The sequence below is a fragment of the Lathyrus oleraceus genome, chromosome 4 (assembly GCF_024323335.1).
Source record: "Lathyrus oleraceus cultivar Zhongwan6 chromosome 4, CAAS_Psat_ZW6_1.0, whole genome shotgun sequence".
NCBI classification, from domain to species: domain Eukaryota; kingdom Viridiplantae; phylum Streptophyta; class Magnoliopsida; order Fabales; family Fabaceae; genus Lathyrus; species Lathyrus oleraceus.
The window spans coordinates 468302666-468309736 of NC_066582.1; positions in this window are offsets into that span (position 1 = coordinate 468302666).

The following is a 7071-nucleotide window of genomic DNA, read 5'->3' on the forward strand; positions in this document are numbered from 1 at the left end:
TAGAAAAGTAAAGAGTGAATAGGGTAATTAAGAGGATGATGTGGAAGTTGCATTATTAATATTTAAGACGATCATAAAGTTAGCAGAAGTTCTTCAACTTTGAATTGGCGTGGCTTTCCATTAATTAATTAACACAAAAATTTGGATCATTGGACGCATGCAGTGTGTTACCAGTGATCAATCCAAATCATTATAATAGTACTAAATTATCAAGGACCACTACTCATTCCACTACCTTACTTATATTATTATAAATTTGATTTTATCCAAATTGCAAGATGATTGTAATAGTTCTAAATCATTAACGTTTTGAATATTTTAAATAATTTAAGGAAACACTATGATCTTTTTTGAATTTAGGGTCCTAAATTGAAAGATATATATTTACAATTTCATAATTCAAAATACTGTAGTATTCTTGTCTCTTACAAATGTTTTATTTAAGCAATCTATGGTTCTTAAGAAAATAAATATGTATTTTGATTTTAAATTTAATGTTAAGGTTAAAAGTAAGCAAAAAAATATTAAACAAACTAAGTTATGAAAACAAATATAATAAAAGAAAAATTAATATTGTATAGAAGTTTATCTATGATACTTTGTTTTCTATGTTTATATTTTTAATTAGTTTTTATTTTAAAAAAATAATTCAAATATTTGTTATTACTTAACATGTTCAATATCAGTTTTCAATCTCATTATTTTTCAAAATATTATATTTAATTTATAAATTCTATATATTTATTTATGATATTCCGGTTAGCAGCTTTTCAAACGCTAAAGAAAATATTTAATATGTTTTAAAATAAATAGTACACAAATTTAAAATATGTGATAAATAAAAGAGAAATGAGAGTAATTTTATTAATTATTAATATATATTTATTATCTGATCGTAGTTCTTTGTCCATTATTTTTTATGGAGTCGTTTATCCTATCTTATATATAATATATTAATTTTTTATTTAAAAAACTATAAAAATTAAATCTGTATTGATATTAAAAATAAAATATATTTTTAAAAAATATTTTTAAATATAACACAGATTTTAAAACAAATGATTTATTTCAAGTACTACTGGCTGCTAATTTATATGTTTTGAGCATATTCACCACCAGGGAAGTTGATAAATATTTAAATTTTTAAATCTTAAGTTATATTCATATTAAAAGAAAATCATATAAAAGTTCATAAACGATATCATGAATGTTATTTATATTATCGTAAAACACTATTAAATGTGAACAAGCTAGTGTTGTGCTTTAACCATAAAATAACATGTCGACAAAAACATCATATTCTCATGCCAAGAATTAAAATAACATACATAGATACATTTATTAATGCAGGACCAGAGAGAGACTAATAGAAGTGTCCAGGATAGAAGTGAACCCCAAAAGTGACATATCCTTTCTTTTCTTACATATATAAGGGTTTACTGCTGGAGTTTTATATGTTTCCCAAGAAGATGATAAATTTTAACAGATCAGATGCATGCAATGCACATTAATTCCAATATATAGGACCAGAGAGAGATATCACGGGGGAGGGGGGAAATTTTGCCTTTTTGGAAGTTAAAATTCAAGTCATCCTAACAAGTAATTGAGATCATGGTTTGGTCTAGAAATTAAGGCATGTTTACTTTATTAAATTCAGTATTTAAAAGCAGGTCCATTTCAGTTGGTTTGATCGATTTGGACCATAACTTGAAAGTAGAGCATATTGAAAAGATCAAAAGACTGAAAATGCAATTAATCTGGTGTACGGGTGGATATAAGAGGGAGACATACGTGTAGATTCTGAATTTTTTTATTGGTGTGACTGAGTACTTGAGGTGTTTATGTGGGATAGATAACTCTCAAAAATGTTTCAAATAGAGTGGTCAAACAGAGAAAGACTGTTCCGATGATTATCATATTTTCATTCCATTTTTATTTGAGATTTTTGATTTTCTAACAACAAAAACAATGAACCTTTTATATAGAATACAAAGGTTCATGCATAACATTGTATAACAAAGTTATATCCTTTAGGACACTAAATATAATTTATAAAAAGATTGATTATGCTATAAAAAAATGGTTAACAACACAACTTTGTTTTCCATTTGTATGCTATTTATGTGTAACTTTTATTTCTTTTAATAATAACAAATTTACAATTGACATTGGAGGTATCGATATGATCCGGCGTGTTCGACGGAACAAAATTGAAATTCTATTCCTTCATTTGTATCTCAATTTAAAATATAAAATTTTCATAACTTTAAGAATCTCTCACATTTCTCAATTCACTTTCAACTATCAACTGCCACATAATTAATCTTTCTTTTATATATATATATATATATATATATATATATATATATATATATATATATATATATATATATATATATATATATATATATATATATATATATATATATATATATATATATGAGAGAGAGAGAAAAATAAAAAGGATGAGAGACATAAAACCTAACCCATCAAACAGTTAACAAGAACAATATATTTGGACATGTCTATCCTATCCATCAAAAACCTTTCAAAAGTACAAATAAGAAGTTAATCTCACCGGTTGTCATAATCAACAACAAAAAATATATTCACTAATCTATCTGCACATGCAAATCTCTCTCTGAAATGTAAAATATATTGAATCTAAAAGAACATATAGCGTCTACATTATTCTTCCATTTAATAAAAAGATGTTAAGAGACAATTTTTTTGACCAAGTCACTTTAAGCATAAATGTGTGTGTGTGCGCGCGTGTGTGCGTGTGCGTGCATATGTGTGTGTGTGTTTGTGTGTGTGTGTGTGTGTGTGTGTGTGTGCGCTTGAGCGTAAGTGTGTGCGTGTGCGTGTGCGTGTGTGTGTGGATTGTGTTGACTGAAAAATGAGGTTCAATTATAAAAACTTGATGATTCAAAATTAAGGTCAAATTATAAAATATATTGATTTATAAAAAGGTTTAAGTTAATTTTATAAAAACAATTTAGATTAAGCAATGAAATAAGTAAGTAGAAGAATATTAAAGAGATTGAGAGAAAGAAATGCATCGAAAAGAAACAAAAAATGGAAAAAAATAAAGAAATAAGGGAAAAGAGAAATGAACCAGAGATTTATACATATTCGACTACCCATTTGGCCTACTCCTATCCTAATACTTTCCTCTTAAGAGTTTCCACTACAATTATTTTGAAATTTTCATAAGATTTGGCCACAGATCTTCTTACAACCAAGCAAAGATTTTAACTGGCTAGTCTCACGAATCAAATACGACATTTACCAAACTGGGCTCAGGAACCAAACTATTTTTTTCACTTGCTAAACTCAATAACCAAACATGTAGTGTTATGTTTGCGTGGGTCCCAAACAAGTGACTCCTTGGTTCCCGCCTAGAGTGATGTCGCCTAGGAGGCATCCCACAAAACACGGGGGACTCGCATTTAGGACAAGTGACATGTATAATACCGTTATCCCTTGCTAGTTATGCGAGAAGGATTCACACCACGACTCCCTAAGAATGAGGTAGTTAACAATCTTCCCTAATCACGGGGAACGGATGTTACCTAATCCCAAAGCTCCTCTATAAATACTTCTCCTTCAATAGAAGAATGGACATATGTTATTTCATATGTTTGTGGGGGAATTCCAAAATGGACTCAAGGAAGAATGTCGAAAAAGAAGCCATCATTTTCGTTTGCGGAAGTGGTCTCCAAATAAAAATGTTATATAAAATGAGAAAAGAGTAACATTGAAAAAGAAGGCGCCTGATGTAAAGAAGTGTGTTCCCAACGCTGAGGGTTCATACAACCAGAGGAATAGTAATTATACCTCTCCCATAAAAGACAAGATTTCGTTCAAGAGAGTAGAGAAGGTGACATGGAACTTCACGCCCCTGAACACCCGTCGTGAGTAAATCTGATGCAAGGTTCTTCACCTTCACAACATCCATACGCCCCCCCCCCCACGCCGAATAAGGATGCAATGGGTCCTGAACCAGAAAGATGGTGCAAGTTCTATAGAGTCAAAGAACATCACACTGAGGATTGTTACCAACTAAAGAAAGAAATTATGATACTCATCCAGAAGGGACACCTAGAGAAATCTGTGAAGGACGACTCTTTCCATGGGTTAAACAAATAAAACTCGTAAGGGCGAGATAACGTGGGAAGCCCCAGGCCCAACAAAGCAAATGAGGCATCACAGGGAAATGGCAGTAAACTTGTGCGCCACATGCTTAACACCATAGCAGGAGGATTCATTGGGGGAAGGGATACCAGCTACGCATGTAGAAGGTACGCTCGCCAAATCATGTATATAGAAGACCTCCCTGACATCGAAGGAGAAGGGGATACCAAAACACAAGAAGCCACAACCGTCTTCTCTGAGAAAGATGCAGATGACATCCACCCTCACAATTATAACGCCATGGTCATTACCGTTAAATGCGATAAATGAGAGATCAAAAGAGTTCTCATAGACCAAGGAAGTTATGCATACATTTTGTATTGGGAGGCGTTTGAAAGACTTTTCCTTGACCTGTATGACATAAAACCCTTCAAAAGTTCCCTGGTTGGATTCGCTGGGGAGCAGGTACAAGCAAATGGATACATAAAATTGAAGACAACTTTTGGAGAGCAGGACCAGGAAAAAGAAATAAAGGTAAGTTATTTGGTTATCGACACCCCTCTTTTTACAATATGATTATAGGGCAACTAACTTTTAACCAGCTAGGCACCGCCTTGTCCACTATGTATTTGAAATTCTGGTTCTTTCGTAGGACAAATGTTAGACAAGATGTCTAAGATAATGTGTATAACATGTTTAAAACAGATTAACAGATAATTGGAATTCAAATAGAACGCAATAAATAACACACATGATTGTTAACCTAGTCCAGTGCAATGTCACCTACATCTGGGGGCTTCCAATTCAAGAAAGTAAATTCACTCTCAATAGTATTAGTACAATTAGTCTTAGATGAAAAAATATTTTTCAATGCCTTTCTACCTAAGACTACACATGTCTTTCTATTTAGGACTCCCCCTAAAATAGAGAACCTCTCTTACATTATTTTAATCACTAATCCTAGTGATCAATACACAAAATAGATTTAAAGATTGTTGAATTACAACTCAACTAACAAAATAACCTCTTGTCTTTGATATGAAACTTAGGTGCTATAGAGATGCATGAATAACAACAAAAATAAATACTCAAAGAACAAACCCTAACAAAAATAAAGGTTGAATCTTTATATAACATTCATTTGATGGGCTTTTCTTCAATGGGTATTTGAATTGATAACAACATATTTGATTTTGATGAAGATTAAATTTGATTTGATTTGATATTTTTTCAATTTAAATATTCATTTTTTTATTTGGTCTTGGACAATCTTTTTATCAAATCTTTCTTAAAAATATCTTTGCTAAAAGATACAATTCATAAATAACAAATACTCGTAGAAACAAACAAAATCACACTCATATTTACCCACATAATTTAGCTAACAGACTGAGGCCAAATGTTGCACCTCATTCTGAAATGTCATTTCCTACATGACGTCTCTTCACATTTTACACTTTGTGTTGCTCATGTTGTTTTGCCTAAAGCAGCCAATAAAAATAACAATAATCTCCCCCTTTAGAAAAATTTGGCTAAAACAATTTTATAAATGTGTCGGAGTAGATCTTACCTCAAAACAATCATAATAACAAGGACATACAAGTTGCACACCACAACAAAGCATATATCACAGTAGCAAAAATAATAGTATCAGAGATCATGTAAGGTGGTTGCTAATCTGATCAGAACATATGTACCCACCATCGTAATATCAGAGCATTAATCAAATCAAATCACTTACTACTCCCTCTTTTTGCCATAATTTGGAAAATGTATGAAAAGAAAGACCAGATCATTGCCAAAGTGTATAACCATTGTCAATCATAAGTTAGAATCAGAACTGAGAATCTAGAATAACTGAAATCATTGTTATAGTTAGAGGGCCAATACCGAACCAACATTAAGAAAAATATACCATGCTCATATACAAGGGACAAAAGAACCATAATCAAAACAACAAACACAAATTGTTGCACTCAACAGCACACAACCTCAATCTTCAGAACTTCCCTATTCTTCCTAACTTGCAGTTTGCTCTTCCATTTCACTGTCACCAATGACAAATTTACTAGCAAGTGTATTAGTGTTGTTATCAAGTAATAAAATAAATTCTTCTCCACAGGGATTACGAACTTAAAACAAGAGATGTTGTGCGATGTAAATAAAAAACAGTAGGGGGGGGGGGGGGTTAAGCTTGTTTTATTCGAAAACACAAGAAACTATTTTTATAATGATGATGAAAAAAGCGGTCAAGTCGAATTATCAGAATCCATATTTCTACTCGATTGATGAAATGCGCATTAATAGACATGCGTTGGATACAAAGTTACACAACAGACTAACTCTACCACTACACCTAATCCATTGGTGTGTAGCTCACTAATCTAGGAGTTAACCCCCGATCCCTTAGGCCAATTGTCTTGTCAGATTAGGCAACAAAATGCGTAAATCCCTAAGTCATAATTCCTAATCATACTATCCCTAGCCAATCATAAAATTCAACAGTTAAATTAGTTCAATTAAATAGCCCTAGGGTGTAACACCCCAAAATTTGCCCTCCTCATTCATGCATTCATTTTTAGGTCATTTAACATTTCATATTGCATTTCATAATGTCAATCAGAATCAGATCCAAGAAACTTTATTTAAAAAAAATAAAAAAAAATAAAAAAACGAAAAAAATAAATAAATAAATAAATAAAAAATTAATTAAATAATTAAATAAATAAATAAATAAATAAATAAAATAAAATAAAAGGAAAAAATCTCAGACTTGGACCTCTCTCAAAAGTCCACTAAGCTACCAATATTAGGCTATAAATACTAGAGTTTCATTGAAACAAAACAGACAGAAAAAAGAGAGAGAAGCAAAACACTCTGAGGTTTCCTTGAAACAAAACCCTGGACAAAACCTGGAAAGAAACCTAGACAGAA